The sequence below is a fragment of the Anser cygnoides genome, chromosome 3, assembly GCF_040182565.1.
Source record: "Anser cygnoides isolate HZ-2024a breed goose chromosome 3, Taihu_goose_T2T_genome, whole genome shotgun sequence".
Taxonomy (NCBI): Eukaryota; Metazoa; Chordata; class Aves; order Anseriformes; family Anatidae; genus Anser; species Anser cygnoides.
In genome coordinates, this window is record NC_089875.1 from 17,058,963 (window position 1) to 17,070,333 (window position 11,371).

The 11,371-nt window shown below is 38.3% G+C and overlaps 1 long non-coding RNA gene across 3 annotated transcripts; it reads left to right on the top strand.

The window, feature by feature from the left end:
• Positions 1 to 785: 785 nt before the first annotated feature.
• On the top strand, positions 786 to 10,855 carry LOC106043151 (uncharacterized). Of its 3 annotated transcripts, none has more exons than XR_010830081.1 (3): positions 786 to 1,222; positions 9,040 to 9,389; positions 9,801 to 10,855. It is a non-coding gene; the product is annotated as an uncharacterized lncRNA (long non-coding RNA). The 3 variants fall into 3 exon arrangements; XR_007168878.2 differs by having other exon boundaries at positions 9,040 to 9,260; XR_010830080.1 differs by having other exon boundaries at positions 9,040 to 9,260; positions 9,929 to 10,855.
• Positions 10,856 to 11,371: the final 516 nt, after the last annotated feature.

An 11,371-nucleotide genomic window follows, 5' to 3' on the forward strand; every position in this document is an offset into this window, starting at 1 on the left:
ACTGTAAAGTTATGAACCAGGTATAAGGTCCAGGATTCAGTAACTGATACTCTTTGTACTGTGAAAATTTAATAATGAAGTAGTGAAACTTTACGTTTGAGCAAACTGCAAGAGCAAACTTCAACTAAAATAAATTGTCTTTCTTTTAATGGAATCTATGAACTGTATGAATCTACGAAGGGTACCTGTGAGCCTAGAAAAACGGAAGGCAGAAAAACATGCCATCAATTATAACTAGAATAATTTTTCTTAAGAAGCTGTGTAAGAGCTCTTATCTTCTGCTCAGACAGATGCTTCAACCTGAAGCAGTAGCAAAATCACTGCATGAGGCAAACATGCAGGTAGGTGGGATCGGAGGGTAGTTTACAGCTAGACCATGACACCTCCATTGTCTCTGCTGGTGGCGACTTTGTTCCGTTCCTCAAGGAATGTGTTCCACCAGGATGCCTGGAGAAGGATTTTGCTTGTATCTTGCTGAAGAAAGGAAGAAAATCTTTTAAGAAAGTCATTTTTCTTTTTTAAAAAAAATTGGTGATTTTTCCCTTCACTTATTTTGCCATCATCTTCATTTTCAGAAGAGGGTAAAGGAAAGATGTTAGTTTGTCCCTCATCCCTACCACAAAACAACTCATTGTAGGATTCCACCTGAGATAATCTGATGCTATTCCTAGAGCATTCACTTCCCATTCCCTTGAGTTCAAGAAAAATATTTAAATACCATGTATAATCTCTACTGAAGAGTTAACATGTTTTTTATTTCTTTTTTCCCTCTAAAATACAAGAAGACAACTGTGTTCTTTCCTGTGTGGTCTTGTATGATCTACTGCTCCGCGGGGACAAAGATCACTTGTGTAAGAGAGAGCAATTGCTTATTGATGTGTTAGTAGGAAATGAAGTTGTTATAAAGGGTAGGTAAATGACAGCATCTTTCGGAAAGATATGTGGAGTCTCTCCTGCTTCCTCTTGGGGTACATGCAAATGTTGCCAGTTACTTGCCCTAAGGTGAGTCTGAAAATACACTGCTAGAGTGAAAGTTCAGAACATGAGCAACTAAGGAAGTCCTTCTTATCACTGTTCTCACTTTCTCTCTTGTTTTTCAGTGGTGTTTGTTTCCTCTCCACAAAGAAGACAACAGCTCTGGATTCTGATAAAACGAAGCTTGGCAGAGTCCCAAGCAAGTTCTGGGACTACACTCAGCTTGAGCATCTCATTTATCTCACAGGTATTCAGTGATTTTTCACATGCTAGGCTGGCCAGCACTGATAATTCTAAGAGTTGGGTTTTCTAACTGGGGTTATGCCTGTATTTGGATACCAATATTACATATTTTTTAAGAGGTCTTTGGGCAAACATAAGATCATTCTACCTGTGCTCCAAGCCAACAGGAGCTTATGTTGGTCTGCTATTGTAGGAGAAGATTTTATTAGCTCAGGTTGGTGCCATCTTAACTGTGGCTACAAGGTTTATCTTGGTGTGATGTACAGAGCAGATTAACTCACCTGCTGCATAGACATACCCTTAAATGTACAAAGCCAGATCCTTGATTATCATCGAGTCACTTTGTGAGGAAGTGACGATGGATAATCTCCACCTTCGTCTTGTTCCCTCTCCAACCTGGCGAGCTGTCAGTCCTCAAATGGCAGCGCCTCCTGGAAAGAGATCTTCCCCATCAGTTAGAGGACAGCCTTGGCCTGAGGTGCTCTTGAATGCAGCCCAACGCTCTCAAATACAGGAGGTCATGGAGGCACTGTGAGAGTAATTTGTTTTTCTTAACTCATTGTTTATAATGACTTGTCTTATTAGTTTTGGGTAGCTGTTTTTAATAGTATATTGCACAACTGAGCAAATTAATCTTCGTTTGTATACCAGGCATTGCAGTGCATATTTTATAGAATTAGAATTTTTTGAAGGAATAACCTTAATAACTAATATGTAGTGACTTCTCACTCACCAGTAAAATAAATTTCACCTGAGACTTGACAGTTGTAATATATTGTTGGATAGCACCTTATTGTTCCACACTTTGGGGGGCAGGGGAGAATAAGGAAGGCCTTGCAAGAATTTTCACACATCAAGAAATGAAATTCACTGTCTAGTCTAGTGCATTTTCAATAAGACGAATGCTTATTTATTTGCTATTGCTGTAGCTTGTATAGCCCTGTTTGCAATATGTTACTACACATGACATTACATATGCTTTCCTCTACAACTTGTATATTAATCAGAATATTCTGATCCTAGATCCCTTCCACCATTTAGACCCATTTTTAGATATTCAGCCAGACTGCTCGATAACTTTGTATTATGACTTTTCCACAAGTGTCCTCAAGGAAAGCATATGTCACTCTGAGGTATGCTGGCAACAGGTGAAATCACACTCTGTTTCACGCTACACTGAATCATTTGTAAGTCACCTCACAAATCATCATTTATTTTAAAAAGTTATTAAAAAACAAACAAAAACCAGCTTTGCCAATCAGAGGGTGTATCCAATATTATAAAACTGAAGCACTGGTCAAACTGTAAACACACTAAACACACATTTTTATTTTCTTCTCATACATTTGTTATATATTGAATCTCTAATAGCTTGCTTTAGAATCAATATTTACAATAAAAGCTCATTCATGCTGTTTTCTAGTCCTTGACAAGATGACAAAAACATTTAAAATAGAACGATAAGAAATGTGAAGTGTCAGGATGACTTTTTCAATCAATAATGTTTCTTGGTAAAATGCATTAATGCTTTGGGACACACTCTATTTTTACAAATACCAAGCATTTGTCTGACATCCAAATAGTGTAACTCCACTTGTGTTTACCAGCAAATTTGAAGAACATTTCTATTCCCCCAAAATACCTTAAAAAATAAAAATGAAAAAAGAATTTCAACCAGATTTTGTTGGCTGTAATTTATGGCCCTCAATGCATTATACAGAGCCTGCAAGCTCAAGGAGGTGTATTTCAATATGTTTTGACTGATGTTTAAGCAATGCTTAATATTATTCCTTCTGATGGCTCAAGTAATGTCCTAAGATATTACAGAAAGACTGTGCTATAAGATCTGGAGCAGACCAGAGCAGGGGGAGACAGTTCCAGTATGATATTCCTGATTTGTCTTCAGAATGTACAAATAACTTCAGAGAATTAATTAATATGATATCTGTACTTCCTACTTGCAAACTACAATGATTGTAAACCTAAGAAAATGTAAAGACTGAAGCCTCCTTTCCTTTTGGATATTAAGCTGCATTCTCACTATTCTGTGCTCTAAATAGCACACTGTCTCCATGGCAATGTGTGGTTCAGTTTTAAACTTTCCAACACATAAAAATGTTAATTTATTTGTTTTAAGCACTCCCACAGTTGTCATTGCTATGAAAGGCTTGGGATTGGGAACTTTCCAGGAGCAGTGGAGCCATTGGGTTAAAGACTGGGTTAACTGCCAGGAAATGCCCAACCTGAAGGTCCTTATTGGCAAATTATATTATTATTTCCTGTCAGCTTAGCTTGTGAAGTGGCACTCAAAGCATTAGGCAGTGAGCACACTCAGAGCATTCAAAGAAATTTGTTTTCTTTTGTTCTTGATGATAAGGTTTCTTGGTAAATGAATGCAGCTGTGATGAAAGAAAGATGTTAAATCCTGTGCCTAGCATGCCTGACTTTCACGGTCATTACCATTACAACATTACAACCTTTTTTTAATTTGTGATAAGGGTATACCTTGTCATCCTCTAGAGGAAGCAAAGCGATAAGTTTATATTTCCAACATTATTTTACTGTTGTTTAATCCTCTGATAACTTGGCTTTCTGCTGTAAAAATTGTTGGCCTTGAGACTGTCGGAGCACTGCCTGGTGAAGTGCAAAGCATTTTGGTTTTGATCCAATAGAGCGCTCAGGCAGATGTTCAGCTTCAAGTATGCAGGTAATTTTTACTAGAGACTAGAAAGACAAAAAAAAGAACAAACAAAAACAAAAACCAAACAAACAGCAACAAACAAAAAAAAACACAAAAAACAACAAAAAAACACCTCTTCCTGACCTTAGAGCCTTCTGTAATTTTTCTTGACTACAACTGGAGTATTCATTACTTGTGGGATTTAACATACAGATCAGCAATTCTTAAATTTTGTGCTCTGAGAAAAGCTTGAAAGAAATTCAGTTTTGCTTGATATTTTTGCTAATAAGGTGCTTGTCACCCTTTACAGTTAAATAAATTAATACAATAGAAAGTAGAGTACTGCCATGGTGCTGTAGCAGCAAAGAAGGTGGGCACTCTTACTGCAAATTCAAATAAGCTTAGGACAAGTCTTTATTGGGGATAAGAGGGGGGTTTGAATTTTTTCAGATAATGTTCACAATGCAGACCCCAGTCTGAGTAAAGGGAAGGCACAGATCTCATAGTAGGTCTCATAATTCAGTCTTGAGTCTTATTATTTGCATATAGGAAAAGAAACTCACTCCTCCTAAACAGATATACACCATAAAATCTTTGCATAAGGCTGGAAGAGGCATTTTTCTTCTCAACAAAGGAAAGACTGTCCAAAGCCATTCCCAACAGATGTCTGCTTCATCTGTTTTTCAGTATCATATTGCACAATCTGCCAGGCTTGTTGCTCAAGCTTTCTTCACATCCAGAAAGATCCCTTCTTGCTGCAATCCATCCCACCATGACATAGAAACACGGTATTCTTTCTCTTTTACCAGCAACAGATGAACTTCAAGTTTATGTTCACCTTCTCTAGGCTTCACAGATCAAATTCCATAAATTTTATTTGCAATTTTCCTTTCTTTAAACTTCTATTCAACTTTTTTGTTTGCCTCCAAATTCACTGTAGTTATCTTTCTTGAAATGTTGCCCCCTAGATTGGACTCTCAACTCCAACTTATGTTATGTAAGTGTATAAGCTTTATATATCCCAGTGCAACATCACTCAGTATTTGAAACAGTACAACACTTCTGATTGTTCAGTGTGTGGTTTACAGAGTTTTTCAAGTTCTTTTTTGCTTATGGAAACAGCACATTAAAATTGTAGAGTACAAGAGCTGAAAATGGGTTTGCTGGGAATGCAAATATTACTGCTAAAAACCAAACCAAAAACACTATCATATGGTCAGTAACTTCTCTGACACCAGGTGTCCTGACAAATATTTAACTTGTTTTGTCAGCTTGTTCTATTAAGAGAAGGAACTTAGAGAAGCCAGGTCCATCTCTTTCTATTTCCTGAGATTATGTTTTTCACATTAGTTGCTACCAGACGTTTTATAATGCTATGAAAAAACTCTGAAGAAGTTCAGAGTTTTAGGCGTTAAAACTAGTGCAAGTCTTTCCTTCGCCTATAATGAGAACAGAATGTGGCATTTAATCCATTGGAATAGCCAGATACCATCAAAGAGCTTTCTGAAAACAAAGTCTCTAATCTATATCATTTACAAATATATAAACAAGAGGTCTGGTTTGGTCTCTCAGATAGATGAAAGGATATATATGTAAACAAATTAAAATAATATCAGAAAAGCAAGAAACAAGCTACATCTTCTAAAGCTATTCACTGGATTTAAACAGCTGTGGATAGATCATATTAGAAAATGAGCATGAACAGAACAGAGATGGATGCATACCAACAGACAGAGCAGAGATGTTTATCATACCTTTTCATGGCAGGATACCATTCCATTTCTCATTTTTGTTTCTTAATGGTTCTGAAAATTGTATTTCTATAGATATGGCCATTGCTTAGAATTATTTAAGAAATGTTGCAAGGAAACATGTATATAGGATGTTCACTATGTTCCCTACAGCCTAACTGGTGGCCATTCATTCTGTGTCCTGTGCTTCCATGAATGTTGGTAAAATTCTAATTCTTAAGTATGTCTCATAAATAGAATGGCAAAGGTGTGTTACCTAGTTTTGGGTCATCTGTTTCTATTCCTCGTAGCAACTAGGGGAACACACCCCTCCTCTCCCACCCCTGCCCTTCTTGCAATATGTATGCGTATTCACAGACCAATGAAGCACTTATGATGAACCCATGCCAAGATGTCAGTCAAGGAGCTGGGAAACTTGCCAGAAAACCTGTCCTTGTGTTGGGCTAATTAACTTTCAGCATATCTGTAATTGTCCTTATTAGCTAGAAGCACATGTTAGAAGCAGCACTAAAAAGATGGTGGTAGGAAACCAGACAAAAGGGAACTTTATGGACTGCCTGTGTTTGAAAATGTAATTAAAACTATTAACCAGAACTACAATAAACTTGGCAGAGCACTCAGCATAGTCAAACCTGTGGTGGTTAGCATCACTTCAAGTTACTGCTATATGTAAGCTTGACCAGCTGGCAAGATTGTGAGCGTGTCCACCCCTCTTCTCGCCCAGTGCTCTGTATGGTGCCAGGTAGCATATGCTGCAACATCATGGGATTTCCCACCAACGTGTGCCCTCAAGTTGTAGGCAACTGTTAGTGGCAGTCATAAAAAAGGCATCACTGACAGCTTAGTGTCCTGACCTGGCACAAATGTTAATAGCAGATGCTGGTGGCCTCTAGTAAGGAAATAGCTTAAAAAAAAAAAAAAGCATCAAATTAATTTTCTACTGATGTACATTAATTAATTCCAATTCACACAAGTAAAAGGAAATGGGCTATGAACATGGTAAGTCAACACTTAAGTTTATAATCACCAAAGTGATCACAAATCATTATGATCACTCTTTACCCTCCATAATTACAGTTGTGAGTTTGATTCAAGCCTCAGTGCGTTCAAAGGAAGGCATACATTGATTTCAGTGTACTTTGAATAGGATGGAAGGTAAAATAATCCTATGTTTCATTAAGAAAATGTGTGATACACCCGAGGAGCTTCCTGATATATTAATGCACATGAATATCTCTCCTCATACTGTATCCTCATATGGACAGTTCTACTATATGAAAACATGCAGCTGCATATGCTACCCACCCTATACAACAGAAGCCCAAATTCTGTTTCCTGACTGTCATCTTTGGTTATTTGTTTGTAGCTTGAAAATTAATATAAGTACCAATTTATAATATAAACAGAAATGAGACAATTTGTTAAAGACTTCTTTGAATGTTACCTAGAAATTTATAAATCCAGACACTACAACCATAGAAATGAAATCAACTGCCCACTTGCATGATTCACTAAACATATTTCCAGAAAACCAAAATATATTTGCCTTTCACTCATTACAAGCATATATTTTTTCTGACCATATAAAAGTATTCCTGTTTAGACTCAGATTTTGCCCAGTGCGTAAGCATATTATGCTCTCAGCAGCTTGCTGCTGACTCCCTGAAGACGTGTTTTCATGAATATTTCTTTTGAAGCCTATCCAAAGTGTTGCACAACTGTCTTTTGTTACGTGTTCAACTAGGTCAGAATTCCGGCACATGCGACACTGGAGTCATAAAAACCAATAAAAATGACATGTGAGGATTAATTTCACTGTATGGAAGGGGGTAGGTGCTGGCATTAGGGTGTGCATGATAACTTTTTATTACATGTCCAGTCAAAAAGGATAACCCACCTCACAGAGAGAATACAATTTGATTTTTGTGAGCCATTAAAACAGGAGTAACCACAGAGAGGGCTGCTATTGCCCTGCACATAGATTAATGACCAAGCATAACATTTACAATAAATTTTCAGATATCTTTAGTGGGTGACATTTCTATGGGAACCTCCACTCTCTTTCTCCTCCATTTCCTCCAAGACATGGCTCTTAGTTTATAGTTCAGGAACAGCAAGCTACAATTGAATTTATATACGGTGATTTTTAAACCGGGGGGGGGGGGGGGGAGGAGAACAAAAGCCGTACAGAATTTCAAATGTCTTTTTTCTGCTCTTGTAATTGTGACTCAGATTTATTATTCCTAATCATTTCCATTTCATCAGAATAAGACTGAATGCTGTGTCATAGTGGGTTATGGATAGATTAGATACGCACAGTTGTCATTTTGTTTAAGATGTCAAGATGATCAGGAGTCACAGAGATAAAATTCCTCACTTTCTGAGAATGCTGTGGCTTGACTGCTGCATAACTTAAACTATCTGGATGTGCAGTAGGCTTATACCAACCTATGCAACAAAACCAAACTGTACCACCTTTAATTTTATGAGGTCTACCTCACTTCTTCGAACACTGTATTGGTTAGGCTTAAACCTGGCCCTGTGATTTTGACAAGGCAAAATGTTCGTTGACATAATGTCCCTCAAGTTAGTATTTCACCTCCTGGTATGTCCAATTAGTACTTCAAAAAAGAATTGAAGAACAACATGGTGAAAAAGGAGCTTTCCTGAAGTATGTACCTTCATTGAAATGTCTGTGTTTATGATAGAAAATTCCACATCCTTCAGTGTTCACTGTAAAACTTAAGCACATAGATATGTGAGAAATACCTCAAAAGTTTTCTCAAACAGGGTCTTCTGTGAATCTATTTTATTCACAATTGCAGTGACAGGCATCCTGCAAGCAAGAGCACCCAGCAAAAGTATATCATAACCTTATATTCCCTATTATCCAACACTTGATTCCCCCCTCCATTTCCTCATTGGCTGAGTACTACATGTTCATAAACAATTTGATACTAATTACTATAACATATGTACAATTTTATTCGACCAACCATTAATTTCTCCTTTTCCTTTTTTTTCCCTTCTTCTCTCATAACTAGAGGGCCCGTGATATTTTGTTTTACTGATTTTGCACTGCTTGTCCTGTTTTTCTTAGCTATCCTCTGTATTTTGGGACAGTGGGACCTTCCCCTTATCTGCTTGACATACTCCCCACTGCTATGCCACTGTCATGCCTGAACAATCACTTTTGAATATGCAAGGTTAGTGGAATTTTCCACTGCAAAAACACCTTCTACTGCAAAAACACAACTTTGTTTTTCACACAATATACAGAAGAGAATTTGAGGGCCTTTGTTCAAGACATAGCCTGTACAGATACAAAATAAACACCTTGTTTTGCTCACTTAAAATAGTGCCTCCATTCCTGTATTTCCTTTTCATCAGACTTGTCTGTGTGGTTCCAGAGGTCAGTCCCATGGCCCTGCAAAAGTTAAAAGGGAATGGGGAGAAGTAATGACAGAGCTGGCGACACCTTTGAATCCTCTGAAGTGGATCCATAGCCCAAGTGGTGCATCCTGCCCTACCAAAGATTTTAGAAGCACTTCTACTCCACATCTGTCTATTTGGGCTCAGCCCAGAAACCGTCAGTGAACTCTGATAAATTGGTGAGTTTCTACTAATTTCAGAGGAGCCCCATTTCATCTTACAGGTATTGCCCCATAGGTCTCCTGGATCATGACAACACCCAATACCCCCTTCCAGAACAGGGAAGAAAAGCTGTGGACTGCTGTTGGGTAAGCAGGGTGTTTCAGTGCTATTTTTCATGTAAGATTCCTGTCACAAGAATCCCATAAAAGTCGTCGTGAAGTTTTGTGACTAAATCCTCCTGGAAAGCCTTGAAAACTTACTCATTTTATCTCATCTTAATGAAGCCAGCTGTGGTTTAACAGGGTGCTTATAGATGATGGGAGAAAGACTGCTTCATTAAGTTACCCAACCTTTCTGAACTGTCATAACACAAGCAGAGCAGTCACAAGCTTGCTGTGAAAAATCAAAGCCTAATGAGTGAACTAAAGTATTACAGGTGTGTCCCAAACTAGGGTAATTCATTACTTCAGCTGTCCAGCTCATACAGTAGTTAGGAGTGCTCTGCCACTCTTTTCCATAGCTGTGGTTCAAATGTCATTTTTTCCATTTCCTTTTAGATAACACTGCACTTGAACAGTGACATTAATACCTAACCTGCTGGCAGCGTGGGCTTTGTTATGAATGCTTTACCCAGATGGCACAGACAGTAAGCTGAACTTGTCCTCTGATGGCTTTCCCTCCCCAGATGGCTGCAGAGGTCAGACTGTGAGAGCTGCCCCGTGCAGAATGAATTGTGGTGTGAGTGAACCTCAAGAGAGCTGTCCTGACCTGGATGCAAATATGCTTTGTGTGACGTTGCACTCTTACTTTCCTTCACTTCTGCCATTCCTATCAAGACCATGCCATTGTGTAAGAGGCACGGCAGTTTTGTTGGGAGCTGAGCTACAGTTTTGTCCCAGTAATCAAATACAGAGGCACTCTAACTTTGCTCAAGGCAAGCATGCAACAGGGAGGTGAGAGAAAAGGATGTGCTGCTTGGCAAGAGAGGTGAGACGTGCAGAGCCAGGCGGAGGATTGTACATGTTTTGAGTACCACACATCCAATCTGTGATGTGGATGTGAGGGAACGTTTTGCCTTTGAAGAGCTGAGGAGTCTGCAAAACCATACAAAGAAGTGGCTAGATAACCTCCTTCATATTGCCCAGGACTGGGTTTAGTCATCCAGCTACTCAGTCAAAATTTGTTGTCTGCTCATTTATAAGAGATAATTCCCAGATCATACGTTATTTCCCCAGACCATCATTTTCTTTTGCCTCATATCTTGTGTAAGAGGTAGAAGGGAAACTTTACCGTATATTGAAACTTTACCATATATTACCTTTTGTAACAAGTGGAGAAGCACACTGTGCGTGAGGCCTCCTCACTGGTCTTGACGGTGTTTCATTTCGTCTGTGCCTGAATTTGGAAGCAGTAGAGTTTCGGCCACTCACCTTTCATTTCAAGGTTTCTGAATTGCTTTAATGAAAAATGACTTGATTTTAAAGATGAAAGGTCAGACTGTGACATCAGTTTAATTGGATTTGGTTGTGGCCACTTTGACTTTCATTTGTAATAGGAAAAGCAGATTTAGAGGATTTTAATCACTCTAAAACTCCTAAACGCTGGGGGGAGAGGGGGGGGATGGTTCCTGCTATAGATCAGTGAAAATTTGTGAGAATTTACAAAAATTGGAAATCAGCCTGAGGCACAGGTATAAGGAAAACAACCCTAAAAACTGTCCCTGTGAGGGGAAAAAAAAAATAAAACCACACCTGTTATGTGAGGCACAAAACCTCACCTCTGTGGAAGCTTTTAACTTTTGTTTCCAAATGCCTACCAAGGCAGCCATAGGTATCAATTTCTTTGCATCCTATATGGTGGCATTAGGTATAATTGGAGGAAAGTGGCCATTAAGGTTTTTTTTTTGTCTTCTATGACTTCAATGGGCAAAAAGGCTCCCCTGATTTCTGTTTCATCCTTAATTGCTTCTGAAATTACTTTGATGTGTACAACTTTATCTGCTTAATGTGTCATGGAATCATATTCTTTCTCAATATATTGCTGCTTATTTTTGGACATAGAGCACTGAAATGTTGCATACAGAGTTATTCATCTTGCAAAAAAAAATGTGTAAAAATTCCTAGGGAAT